General features: G+C 38.7%; 1 protein-coding gene and 1 long non-coding RNA gene across 11 annotated transcripts in view; both read right to left on the reverse strand.

The window, feature by feature from the left end:
• LOC140615765 (uncharacterized) overlaps positions 1-7,650 on the reverse strand; it is a 32,297-nt gene extending 24,647 nt beyond the window's left edge. Inside the window, exon 1 of the long non-coding RNA XR_012016257.1 lies at positions 2,997-7,650. This is a non-coding gene — a long non-coding RNA (uncharacterized lncRNA). The remainder of the gene's footprint in view (positions 1-2,996) is intronic.
• Positions 1-14,733, reverse strand: part of MTUS2 (microtubule associated scaffold protein 2) — a 588,550-nt gene that overhangs the window by 292,003 nt on the left and 281,814 nt on the right. The window lies entirely within an intron of this gene.

Genomic DNA, 14,733 nt, shown 5'->3' on the forward strand with positions numbered 1-14,733 from the left:
GGTGGGGGACAGTGTGGTGTAACACTCCAGAAGTATTCTTCACTCAGTTTACTTCATACCTGTTTTTAGGAGCTTGGTCAGTTGAGAAGAAAACTAAACTGAAAATTAACTTGTATCAAATAAAAGCAATAAGAATAATTACTATTGTAATTAGTATTGTCACTCTTATTGCTTTTATTTGTGAACTCTGGTACAAGTTAACAGCATGACAATAAAGTGCAATGCAAGGAAGACAGTTCTAGGACCAACAATAAAGCCAGCCAAATACCTTGGATATGAAGGTATAACTAAAAGTGCCACGAGAGGTGGGGTGTAACATATCTGATAACCTCCTGAATTTACTTGTTTCTAATGTACTCATGGCAAGGAAGCCTCTAGTATATTATGGTGACAGACAGAACCTACAGTGTGACTATACCCCATAATTCTACCTCCTATTATTTATGCCTGTGTACTCTCTTTAACTTGAGTGCAGGTGGGACCTGTGACTCGCTTATAACAAATAAAATACGGCAAGGTGAGGGAACGTTGCCTTTAGGTGACATGCTACATAAGTATCCATCTCGGACTAGAGCAAGAGATTCTCCTCCCTAATGTGAGGAAGTAAGTGGTCATGTTGAGCAAGTCCATGGGGCAAAGAATGGCAGGTAACTTTTAGGAACTGCAGGCGACCTCTAAGATTGCAGATGGCCTCTAGGAGCGGAAGGTGGCCTCTAGACACCAGCAAACAAAAAGCCAAGACCCTCAGTTATACAGCCTCAGGAAAGTAAATCCTGCCAACAGCCTAGGTCAGCACGGAAATGAATTCTGCAGTTGAGTGTCAGGTGAGGAAATAGCCAGCCAGCACCTTGACTACAGCCCTCCGCCATCCTGAGCGGGGAATCTTGCTGAGCTGTCCTGACACACTCCTGGCCCATGGAAATTGAGAAATAAGGTGTGTTGTTTGAAGCTGCTAAGTCTGTATAATGTGTTACCCAGTAATAGAAAACGAATACAATTACTCATTTGGTGGTTTTATAGCCACATCTGTTTACCCTTCACTCTCTCTCACAGGCCTGAGCTAGTTTAAAAATAGGGCCTGTGTCTTGATTTACTTTTATTCTTTATTCCCCCATGCAGACAGTAAGAGCATGCTGAATGAATAATCCAGTGAACAGACGAAAGATCGAATGAATGAACAAAGAGATATGGCGCTTTGGCATTCCAGGGCATGCAGTAGCCACCATGACACAGTGCTTTTCCCTCTAATATCTCCGGGTTAATCAACATGCCAAGGAAACTGAACCTATTTCCTTTTCTAAGCAAGTCATTTGTCTTCATTAAAATGGAGCTACTGTCCTATTTTCTGGTCATACTGTTTGATTAGATCCTTCTGGAATATTTTGTAGAACTCTCTGTGGTTTTTACCAGCCTACATAATTTTGTGTCATCGGCTACTTCAATGAGCTAGCTACTTTTCTCCAACTAATTATTTCAAATGTAGGCACCAATTCCTGAGGCACCCCATTAACTTCTTTCTATGCGGGGAATGTGCACAAATTTTCTTTCTCTGAACCAATTTAAATCCACACGAGAGCTTGATTTCTCATTCTGTCATTAGCAGTAATAATCATACTCAGATTTTGGATGATGAAAATAACTTATACCAATTATTTTGTTTGTTTGTGTTATACCCAAAGATAGACTTGCTATATTATCCCTATTTTTTTGGATAAGAAAAGAGAGGCAGGAAATGTTTTTGCAGTTAACCTGTAAGTCATGTATTGTTCAGCAAACAATTTAAGCCTTGACAATATATGGAGCACCATACTTAGAAAAAAATGAAAGAAAGAAAAGAGGGCTGACAGGTCTGTCTTATCTGCCTTCTTAAATTATAAGCTCTCCATAGTTTTACCTGTTTTTTCAATTTTATTTTTTTCTATTAATATTTTTACACACAAAAGCTAGACGTAAGCTTTCATCACCTTAGACCTAGAAAAATACAAAGGCTTTCTATTTGTCTTGGGGCTTCTGGTTTATCTGACCTTTGTTTATCTAATTCAGGCCTTAGAGAATATCTTGCTAAGCTCAATTGTAATGCTTCTGAGAACCCTACAGTGATGCTTTTATGCCTATTATTCAAGACACAAACGTTTTGGTTTTGTTAAAGACCCTTTGGACACTTCATTCACCATTCCTTCCCAATCTAATATTCTCTGTTAATTTTTTCCTTATTTCATCACCAAGAATTCTCTAGATCAACCAAGATAACTAGCTTACTGCCCCATTGAAGCAAAACACTTGTCTATTTGCATTTTGTGCCATCTCTTCAAGCTAACGTGGCCAATGGCTCTAGCTTAACGATCTTTTTCTCTCCTCTAAAAAAAAGTCAGTACAATATTCACCTGTGATTCACCTTATCCTACTCTGATTTGGCCTTAACCCTTTTTCTCTCATACAGTGTGGCGTAACACTCCAGAAGTATTCTGAACTTTTAAAACTTGCTCAAATTTTTATCAGTGGTCCCTGGGCCGGCAGCCTTAGCATCACTTAGGAACTTATTACTGGAAGCACAGAATCTTGGGCTCCACCTCAAATATACAGAATAAGAAACACTAGGGGGAGGTCCCAGAAAATTGTTTTTACAAGCCCTCCACATGATTTTGATGTACTTTAAGGTTTGAGAACCACTTACTGATACGTGTGTGTAAATATATGACAAAAAAATACATATGCACACATGCACACAATTTCTTAAATGGTATGTCAACTTAAAAAAAAAAACAAACCCAGATACTCATGTTGGACTGTTTCAGATGGCAGGAAATATATAATAAAATTTAACTATTATGATTGTTTTTTGAATATCCACAGATTCTAGAACAGTTTCTTGCACAAATTCAATACTCACTACCTATTTGGCTAAATACCACCTGACTCTTTATCTTGGTTCATGAACATTTAAGCATCTTTAACCAAAACGGTACAAAGGAAAGAAAATAAATGAAACACATTACCTTTATTAAGTATGTGTCTGCAGCTCTGATTAAGGCTGGGAAGACCAAAATTGGTTCTGCACACAAAGCTCTTGTAAAGCTCTTGTCATGGGGTTTCTACATACTTGTATAATTATATCTTCTTTCCAAGGCTCTAGTCATACTGAGCTGTTTGGTACCTCCCCCAACAACATCTCTAGCTATGACTTCTACCTGGAATGTTCCTCTCTGTTGTTCCCTGTCTGCCTGGATAATTCCTCTGTACCCATCAAGGCCCATGTCAGGAAGCTTCTCTGCTCCTCATTCATTCTGGATGTGTGTAGGAGTCACATGTGTCACTCCTACAAGTGAGTCATCCTCCCTTATGCTTCTGGGGTACCCTCTATTTATTCCTATTCAGTCACTAACCATATTCTATTATGAAAACATTTCTACCTATTGATTTGTTCTACTACATTGTACGGTAAGCATATTGAAGCCAGGGTTCTCTTAGTTGTATTCTAGTATTTGTCATGTAATTGGTGCTCAACAGTTGATGACTGAGAAAAAAAAATAACTAGTTAAGATCTGGCATTAGGTGTAATTAAATTTGCTCTGCCTTAAAATGTTCTCAAGGACCAAACATTAATATATTTTATTCTAGCAATAAATTTAGTTCAGAATTAGAACAGAATTCATTTCTTCAGGTCCCTGAAGGGGTCAGGGAGCTCTGTGGCTGTTTCTGGTCCCCTCCTGATACCTAGTGCATACTGACACCAACTTGCTCCAGCAGGTATACCAGTAATCCAGAAGCATAATGTCAGACTTGGAATAAGTAGGACCATAGACTTTGCTGTACTTTCATGTATGACCTGCAGCCAACCGTGGGAATGTTTGTATATGGCTGGTTCCCACGAGGGAAGTGTCCTTGACTATCCACCACATGGGCTCTACTTAAAATTGTGCAAATGATGGGTTATCACACTCAGCAGGGCATTTGCTATTGGTTAGTGATTTCTAATCATCTAATAGGGCACACTGGCAGGCAGAGGTGAACGAAAAAACAAAATCCACCTTTGGGTGATCACCTCCCATGCCAGTAAACCCTCATTCCATCACTTAGGACAGAGAACAATTTGTTCAGAGCACCACCAAGCACTAGCAAGTGGTTTCCTACAAAAGGAAGCCATTCCAAAATTAGCTGCAGCATTTAGAACTAATTCCTGTTCTCCTTCACTATCTCTGGCACGCTGTCTGACAGGACATGGGACTGCAGAGAGGTCAACCTCACAGCAGTCATGTTTTCCTTGGCTCACAACAGATTGTGAGCAGTGCCAGAAAATACAGTGGTGCTCAGAACAGCCCAGAGTCTTTAGGAGCTGGTGTCCCTGTGAGAAGGTTACCTTCACAATCTGTGGGCACTGGTCTCTCCTTAGCTTATTCCTACAAGTCTGAAGATTCCAAATGTAACATTTTCCCTCATTTCTTCTTAAGTGAGGATATCTTCCTCATTTAGGAAACTGCTCATTTTGATGAAATCAGGAAAGATAGGATGCAGATATTCATAAATAAATTCAATCTCTATTTTGACAGAGAAAAGTTAAAATGAGTTTCTAAAATGGCATTTGGTTAGCAGCTCCAGTGCTGTCTCTCATCCGTGAAAACTCAGAGAAAGAAGAAAACTCTCTACACTGGCAAACCATGACTGCAGACAACCTAACATTTCAACAGGGTGTTTGGGAGAAGAGTTGCTAATTACAGAGCAGGTGATGCTTGATAGAGAAAATCCAGCCTAGGAAATGCTGATGATGGTGAGAGGGCCCAAAGTAAGGGGAGGAGAGTTATTCTTCTGCCTCCATCCCCATCACTGTCTCAGACACCCAGGACCTGCAGTAGTCACAGAATAAGGCGCATAAGAATGAGGAAGTCGTGATACATAAAACACTAGAGCTAAGTGTTGAAACCAATGGAAACAGATACGAATCTAAATAATTGTCTTATGTATTTTCAACATGGGGCAGAGTTTTTTTTTAAATGTAATTATTACCTAGACCTGAAACCCTAGAGACCAAGAAACTAAGAGGAGAAAAGAGAGGGGTATACCAAACTCTGTGTCTCAAGTAGGACTAATTCAGTGAGAACGCCACAGTCAGAGGGGAGGAAAATGGGGGATGGGGGAAATAGGTGATGAGGATTAAGGAATACACTTGTCAGTGATGAACATCCACTGATGTATGGCAGTGTTGAATCACTATATTGTATACCTGAAACTAATATTACACCGTATGTTAACTATCTGGCATTAAAATAAAAAAAAAAACACTGCCACTTTATCTGGTAGTAAAATTTAAACTAAAATAAACACAATTGGGAGTAATGTGAAATATTAATAAAATTACCAACATTTTCTTGTTTTTATGAAATAAAATCATGTGTTAATAAAAAAGAACACCATAGTCAATAAATATATATTAATTGATATAAGAATATAGTCATGAGATCCCTAGGTGGCTCAGGGGTTGAGCGTCTGCCTTTGACTCAGGTTGTGATCCCGGGGTTTTGGGATTGAGTCCCGCATCAGGCTCCCTGCATGGAGCCTGCTTCTCCCTCTGCCTATGTCTCTGCCTCTCTCTGTGTCTCTCATGAATAAATAAATAAAATCTTTAAAAAAAGAGAATATAGTTGTAATGATGATAATAAACATCTCAAATCAGGAGAGGAGGAAACGGATCATTTTACATACTGTTTTAGAACCCCTGGCCTCATTTGTTATAAAATAAAATTGGAATCTTGCCTATTTGTGCCCTATAATTCTGGAGAACTTAAAAATTTGTAAATATAAACCATGCAAAATGCTAGAAGAAAACAATAAGTGAATGATGTAGAAAAGAGCTTTCTGAGCATTACTCTACCATGAAATCCAAGAAAGAAAAAATATTAATGTGTGGTCATAGGTTTTGTGCTTGGGTTTTCTCACTTGCAAGATGGAGTATAATAAAAAGAATCTCTCTCATTAGGGTTGTCTGTGTGTGAGGACACATGTGGATGCAGCTTACATGAGACAATATATGGGAAGTACCAGCATAAGACCAGGCACATAAGAATTGCTCAATAGATATTAGCAAAAAAGTGACAGGAAGAAGTTGGATATGGTCTAAATATCTACAACAGCTAGAATTTGGCTCCATCTATTTGGTAAACATTATGCATCTGTGAAAAGTTGTGCGGTAGACATATATTTATTAATATGGACAAATAATTACTCTATATCACAGGGGGTTGGGTAGAAGGAGAAAATCAGTTTCCAAAATAGCTGGGTGATCTTTAGCCTATTTTAAAAAATTAAATGATTATGACACATTATCATCTTAATACCACCTTAATCTTTACCTTTTATGTAACTTTGATAATTTTCATTCTTATTCCAAAATACTATTCCCACACTTTTGGCTCATTTCTAGCAAAACTGCTTATGCATTTAGTTTTTAAGGGATTTGTGCATTTCATTTTTAAGGGATTTGTATTGACTTTGGTTGAATTTTTGGGATTTTTTTTAAAAAGATTTATTCACTGAGAGAGAGAGACAGTGTACAAGGGGAGGGGCAGAGGGAGACAGAAACTCATGTAGACTCTGTGCTGAGTGAGGACCCCTGTGTGGGGCTTGATCTCACCACCCTGAGACCATAACCTGAGCTGAAACCAAGAGTTGGAGGCTTAACCAACTGTACCACTGAGGCACTCCTTGGCTGAGTTTTTTAAATACCTTTATTGAGATACAATTTATATGCCATAAACTTCACCTACTTATATAGTAAAAGTCAATGGTTTTTAGTATACTTACAGAGTTGGGTGGGCTATCACCATAATCTAATTTTAGAATAATTCATGGTCTCTAAAAGAAACCCTGTGTTCATTCCTCACTGCCCAGCCACCCACAATTAATTTTTTTAGTCTTTCTAGTCTTGTTTTATGTTTGTTTGGATTACAAAGTATACATTTATAGATTTGAATTTTAAAAGTATGGCAGTCCGGGTGGCTCAGAGGTTTAGTGCCACCTTCAGCCTAGGGCGTGATCCTGGAGACCAGGAATCGAGTCCCAAGTCAGGCTCCCTGCATGGAGCTTGCTTCTCCCTCTGCCGGTGTCTCTGCCTTTCGTTCTCTCTGTGTCTCTCATGAATAAATAAATAATTTTTTTAAAAAGGCCAAATACTGTATGATTCCATCTTAATAAAAAAATAAAAATTAAAAATAAAAGTATGCATGCACAGGTACATATAAGCACAGGCACATATAAGTTACATGTTCTAGAGTCACTTTATTTTTATTTATTTATTTATTTATTTTGAGTCACTTTAATGTTCAGGTTGAAACCTGCATATGTGACTTACCAGTGGTGTAGTCTTGGGAGGCCATATAACTGCCCCATGCCTCAATTTCTCATCAGTAAAGTGGAGAAAATGATGCCCTACCTCACAGGCTTATGGTGAGGGTCTTTAAAATGAGAAAATCTGCAGTAAGTGCTCAGTGCAGCATTTAGAACACAGCAAGCACTCAATATATTAGCTGTAATCATTCTGTTCTTCATCAATATCTCTGGATGATTGAATTATGGAGGATTTTAAGTTAGATGCACACTGGTATTTTCTGAATTCTCTCCAGTGAACATGTATTACTTTTGTGGTAAAATAAGAAAAATAAACTTTGTTTAAAAATCATCTAGAGGGATGGTCAAGTGAGTGGGGAGTGAGTGGGGAATCAAGTGTCTCTAGCTAAGGTGTAGAGTCAGGCATCTTTCAGAGTACTTGCCCTCGGGAGCTCCCAGTGAGCTGGGCTCCAGCCCCTGATGCTGTGTGTGCTACAGATACTTGAGGCTGGCTTGTGTCCCTCTGAAAGATACCGCTCTGCCTTGCTGTTGCCATAGCCATGGAAGAGTTAGTCCAACCGCATCAGGTTGTCTTGATCTGAGCATTGGTGCTCCTACCCTGCTGTTTGAGCTCTGCCAGCAGCACTGCCTGTTGACTCAGGTGTAACATCAACCCAGGGTAGGAGGCATACACCATACTGGTCAAAACTGGGCTTCAAAAACCCATATGACTTGGGTTTAAAACCATACTCTGTATTTCCCAAACTGCATAAGCTTCAGCTTCCCTTATCTATAGAATAGGGATAATGACAGCTACCTCCATGACCGGAAAGTGCTTACCTCAATGCCTGGCATGTAATAAGAAGCCAATGTTACTATTCATTATGCTGTTATTGTTACTATTATTTGTTCTATAAAATTATAACCTGGGGCCTCAAGAACTCCTAAGTATCACCATGTTTTTCTGTTCATGGCACTCCCATGACACATACAAGGAATATCATGAAAGTAGATGGGATAACTAACACACTGAGTTCTTAGTGAGCTCCATTTACCATCTACTTGAGGGCCTAATGTGGGCCATCCATTGTTCCAGGCACTTAGATACATCAGCAAATGAAAGAGACAAGGACAATCAGTGCAGATAAGAATAACTAAATTACAGGTATAAATTAAATACAAATTATGAATAAGTATGCTAGATGGTGAAAAATGTAGAGCTGAGCAATAACAGGAGGTCTGGGTGTGCTAGGGGGGTGAAGGCTGTCATTAATGTGGGTTAATGGGAGTAGGCCTCATTGGGAAGGGGCAACTTGACAAGGGCTGTTAAGAGGAATTGAAGGTCTGGGTGATAAGCTCAGGAGACTTCAAGCAGAAGTGAGCCTGATGTGTGACTGGAGCAAACATCAAGGAGACTACAGTGGCCAGAGCAGAGTGCACAAGGGAGACACTCAGGGAGGAGGGGGAGGGCCCCATAATATGGCGGCCATTTCAATAAGGTCTCAGGCTGCTGGAGGGAAGGGGGGTGGGAGAATGAGGTAATGAGGTGATGGGCATTAAGGAGGACATGTGATGTAATGAGCACTTGGTGTTATATGCAACTGATGAATCACTAAATTTTACCTCTGAAACTAATACAGCATATGTTACTTAAATTGAATTTAAATAAAAAAAAATTTAAAAGGGGGCACCTGTGTGGCTTAGTGGTTGAGCATCTACCTTTGGCTCAGGTCATGATCCCCGGGTCCTGGAATTGAGTCCCTCACTGGGCTCCACATATGGAGCCTGCTTCTCCCTCTGCCTGTGTCTCTGCCTCTCTCTCTGTCTCTCATGAATAAATAAAATCTTTAAAAATTTTTTTTAAAAAAACACAAAACTATGCAGCTGGGGTGTAGGTGGCTGGCTCAATCAGTAAAAGCATGCAACTCTTGATCTCAGGGTCATACTTTACAAAATTATATAACTTTTAAAAACCAAAAAGATAAAAAAAAATAAGGACTCCAGCTTGACTGAAAAAACTCTAGGTATCTTAGAGTGCAGTAGAATTTGATTTGATTCAAATGTATTAAAAATGATCACTCTGGCCACTATATTCCTTGTCTAAGATCTGCCTTCTTACTGAAAAATAAAATTGCAGCTTCTTCTCCAGAAGTAGTTTATGATCTGTCTGCTAACCTTAGCTATTCTTGGATGAGAGACCATGGAGAAATTAACTACATACAGACATGTTGCATTTCATTGCGCTTTAAAAAAAATTGTACTTTACAGATAAATGTTTGCAAATGGAATGTGTGTGACAACTCTCTGTCGAGCAAGCCCACTGGTGCCATTTTTCCAAAAGCATTTGCTCACTTTGTGTCTCAATGTCACATTTTGGCAATTATGGCAATATTTCAGACTTTTCCACTATTATTTCTAATGGCCTTCTGTGATTAGTGATCTTTGATGTCACTTCTGTGACTGTGTTGGTATACCACAAAAGCCCTGATATAAGATGGTGAAATCAAGCAATAAATGTTGTGTGTGTTTTGACTGCACTATAGACTGGCTATTCTCCCATTTCTCTCCCTCTCCTCAGGCCTCTTGTTTCCTGAGACATGATATTGAAATTAGGCCAAAAAAATAACCCTACAATGACCTCTAAGTGCTCAAGTGAAAAAAAAGCTGCACGTTTCTCACTTTAAATGAAAAGCTCAAAATAATTAAGCTTAGTGAGGAAAGCATGTTGAAAGCCCAGACAGGCCAAAAGCTAAGCCTTTTGCACCAAACAGGTAGCCAAGTTGTGAATGGAAGAAAAAGTTATTGAAGGAAAAGTGCTCCTCCAGTGAACACATAAATTAAAAAGTGGAGTACCCTTCCTGCTGATGTGGAGAAATTTTGAGGGGGTCTGTACAGAAGATCAAACTAGCCACAACATTCCCTCGAGGCAAAGCCTAATCCAGAGCAAGGCCCTAACTCTGTAATTCTGTGAGGGATGAGAGAGAGGTGAGGACACTGCAGAAGAAAGCAGAAGCTGGCAGAGGTCGGTTCATGAGGTTTAAGGAAAGAATCCAGCTCCAGAAAACATAAAGTGCAAGATGAAGCAACAAGGACTGGTATAGAAGCTGCATCAAGGTACCCATTTGGATAAGGTGATTAATGAAGGGGGCTAAACAGATTTTCTATGTAGACTAAACAGCCTTCTATTGGAAGAAGATGCCATCAAGGGTTTTCACAGCTAGAAGAGGAGTCAGTACATGGCTTCAAAGATTCAAAAGGACAAACTGACTCTCTCATTAATGTAACTGATGAATTGAAGCCTAAGGTCATTGACCATTCCAAAAATCTTAGGGATTTTAAGAATAATGTTCAATCTACTCTATCTGTGCTCTACAAATGAAACAAGGTGTGAATAACAACATATCTGCTTAAAACATGGTTTACTAAATACTGGAAGCCCATTGTTGAGACCTGCTCAGAAAAATGATTCCTATCAAAATATTACTGTCCACTGACAATTCACCTGGTGACCCAGGAGCTCTGATGGAGACCTATAAGATGAATGTGGTTTTCATGCCTTGTGACACAACATCATTCTGCAGCCTATGGATCAGGAACTAATTTCAAGTTCCAAATCTCATTCTTTAAGAAACACATTTTGAAAGGCTATAGCTGCCATGAATAGTGATTCCTCTGATGGATCTGGGCAATTGAAAACTTTTTAGAAAGGATTCACCATTCTAGGTGCCATTAAGAACATTCATGATTCATGGGGAGAGGTCAAATTATCCACACCCACAGGAATTTGGAAGAAGTTGGTTCCCCCCTTCATGGAGAACTTGGAGGGGTTTGGGACATCAGTGGAGGCAGTCACTGCAGAGGTGGTGGAAACAGCAAGAGAACTGGAATTAGAAGTGGGGCCTGAATATGGGACCGCATTGCTGCCATCTCATGATCAAACTTGAATAGATGAGTAGTTGCTTCTTGTGGCTGAGCAAAGAATGTGGTTTCTGGAGATGGAATCCCCTTCTGGTAAAGATGCCATGAAGACTGTTACAATGACAACAAAGGATTTAGAACAGTACATGAACTTAGTAGATAAAGTGGCTGCAGGATTTGAGAGAATTGACTACGGTTTTGAAAGAAGTTCTACTATGAGTGCAATGCTATCAAACAGTATCAGACACTATAGAGAAATCATTCATGAAAGCAAGAGTCAATTGATGTGGCAAACTTCAGTGTTGTCTTATTTTGAGAAACTAGCACAGTTGCCCCATCCTTCAGCAACCACCACCCTGCTCAGGCAGCAGCCATCAACATCAAGGTGGGACCCTCCCACTAGCAAAAGGATTCTGACTCACTGAAAGCTCAGACAATGGTAGTATTTTTAGCAATAAAGTATTTTTAATCAAGGTATGTACATCTTTTAGACACAATGGTATTTATTGCACACTTAATAGACTACAGTAGCATGTAAACATAACTTTCATATACAATAGGAAACCAAAAAATATCCACTGACTATTGTGATATTAGCTTGTTGAAAAACAAAACCTGCAATATCTCCAAGGTATGCCTGTATTCAAAATCTAAGCATGCTCCTACTCTCTTCAATAGGGGCTTCCAGGGAATGCTCAAATCCTGCTCTCTTCTTGGACTTCATTTTGCCCACCTTATAACAGGAGCAAGACTATCCTGATCCTCTCACCGTGGCTAAGCAAAACTCAAGGTCACAGAGCACCTCTGAAAACATGAACAGCAAAGGTCCCCTGATAGTGCTAATTAACCAACCAGCAGAAAGGCTTACCCCAGTATTGGGAGGGGTCCTGCAGTTTCATTTAAATGTAAAATAAAACTAGCCCTCCTTGTTTTTACTGTAATGGCCCATGACTTCCCCTATTCCTAATCTCCATTTTCTTTCCTTTTCTAAAAATCACATGGCCAGAAATTATTTATCTTATAACTGGAAGTTTATACCCTTTGATCACTTTCACCCATTCCTCCATCCCACATGCTCTGCCTCTGACAATCACAGCAACCTGTTCTCTGTTTAGTTGTTTTTCAAGATTCCACATATAAATGAGATCATATAATATTTGTCTTTCTTGTATGACTTACTTCACTTAAAATGATGTTCATCTACCTTGTCATAAATGGCAGAATTTCCTTCTTTTTAATGGCTGAATAATATTCCATTGTGTATATCTCACATTTTTTTCTTTTCTTTTTTCTTTTTTTTTTTTTTTTACATTTTCTTTATCCATTCACCTATCAATGAACACTTAGGTTGCTTGCATGTCTTGGCTATTTAAATGATGTAGAAATGAATAGGGGAATGTAGATATCTTTCTGAGACAATGATTTCACTTCCTTCAGATTCATATTCAAAAATGGAATTGCTGGATCATATGGTGGTCTTATTTCACATTTTTTGAGGATCCTCCATACTATGTTCCATAGTGGCTGCACCAATTTACAGTCCCATCAAGAGTGTACAAGGCTTCTCTTTTCTCCGCATCCTCACCAACACAGGTTATCTCTTATCTTTTTGATGAAAACCATTCAACAAGTATGAGGTGATAATCTCATTGTGGTTTTGATTTAAAGTTTCCTACCTGTTGGCTATTTGTAGGTCTTATTTGGGAAAATGTCTATTCAATCCCTCTACCATTTTTATCAAACTGTTGTTTTCTATTGAGTTGTATGTCTTCTTTACATATTCTGGATGTCAATCTCATCAGATATATGATTTGCAAATGTTTTCTCCCATTCTGTAGTTGCCTTTTCATTTTGTTGATGGCTTACTCTGCTGCACAGAAGCTTTTTAGTTTGAGGTACTCTCTTTTCTTTTGTTGCCTTTGCATTTAGTGTCAAATTAAAAAAAAAATCATTGCCAAGACCAATGTCAAGGAGTTTACCTCCTGTGTCTTCTGCTAGAAGTAGACTCTTCAAGTCTTTTAATCCATTTTGAGTTGATTTTTCTATACAGTGCAAGACAGCATTCTTTTGCATGTGGCTATCCAGTTTCCCAAACATCATTTATTGAAGAGATTATCCTTTCCCCATTGTATATTCTTGGCTCCTTCATCACAATTTAAATGACCACATATCATGCCATTATGTTCTGAAGAGAGTATTTTCTGCTTCACAAAATTAGCAGTCCACACCATACAGAAGCAAAAGGAGCTGCCAGGACCATCATCCTAGGCACAATACACCTTCATTTACTAGCCAGGGCTCATTTCATCCTGTCACTAACAGTCACCTTCCACCTGCTCCTGAAAGAACATCCTTTCCCAAACAGGGGGAGTCTCATTGTTTAAACAATAACAGTATGGGGGAAGATAGGGAAAATGCATTCTAAAAAGATGATCACCTGCATTCTGTAGCATAGGTAAGTCACTCTTCAGAACAATGTTGCCAATGTGAACCAAAATTTTTGGTTTATAACTCCAATTGTGAAAAGAATCACAGGGTACTATCCCCCAAAGTCTGGGCCTGGTCCAATGCCAAAAACAGTTTTTCCCACTAACAGAGCTAGGTGACAGCTAGTCCTTTCTGAATCTTAATGTCATTCCAGATGAAAAAAACAGACTCTCAGGGAAAAATATTTCCATGGCAATCCCAGGATTTATGAGTAACCACAGTACTAAATATTTACAAACCAGAGAAAGCATACAGTGTCCATCATTCTGTGAAATTGTGCTTGCCACAACATTTAGAATAGTTTAAAGAAATGTTCTACAAGGCCCATGTTTAGGGCAGTGCCTTGAACAAAGCCTTTATTATTTCCAATTTCCTTTCAAACTGGAGTCATCTTTTGAATTAGAATATAAGGGCACCAAAGATGAAGGGTTTCTTCTTTTTATTTCCCATTTAATCACTGAGTGTATTTAGTACTTGTTCATCTTTATATGTGAGCAAAACATTGAGACATAGAAGAATAAAGCTGTAAGATGGTCCTTTTTGATAAACTCAGATGAAGGCAACATGCCATTCTTTTATATATACACTAACTGCACAAGTACTACATAGTTGTCATCAAAAGTTTTAAGTAATAGGAAGAAAAAGAAGAAAAAACTAAAATTGCCTCAGATGAAGAGATATTCACTGATGATCTGGAGAAGTAATAGTTTTCTTCATCTTAGCTCATGCAGACATTAATAGTTTTTTTCCTTTTAATTGAGATATAATTCACATACCATAAAGTAGTTCTCTCAAAAAAAAATGGACAGTATTGAGATTTAATTTACATGCAATGATATTTGTTTTTATCCCTACATTCTAGGGTACTCTATTCTACAATTTAGAAAATGTGATAATTCCAAATATCTCTTATATCCAGCACTCCTTTCCCATCCAGCCACTGTCCAATTATGGCACCTGCCACCTATCTCTGGGCTACTCTCTGGTTTCCCTTCTTTAGTTTCACCTTCC

Source organism: Canis lupus, chromosome 24, assembly GCF_048164855.1.
Source record: "Canis lupus baileyi chromosome 24, mCanLup2.hap1, whole genome shotgun sequence".
NCBI lineage: Eukaryota > Metazoa > Chordata > Mammalia > Carnivora > Canidae > Canis > Canis lupus.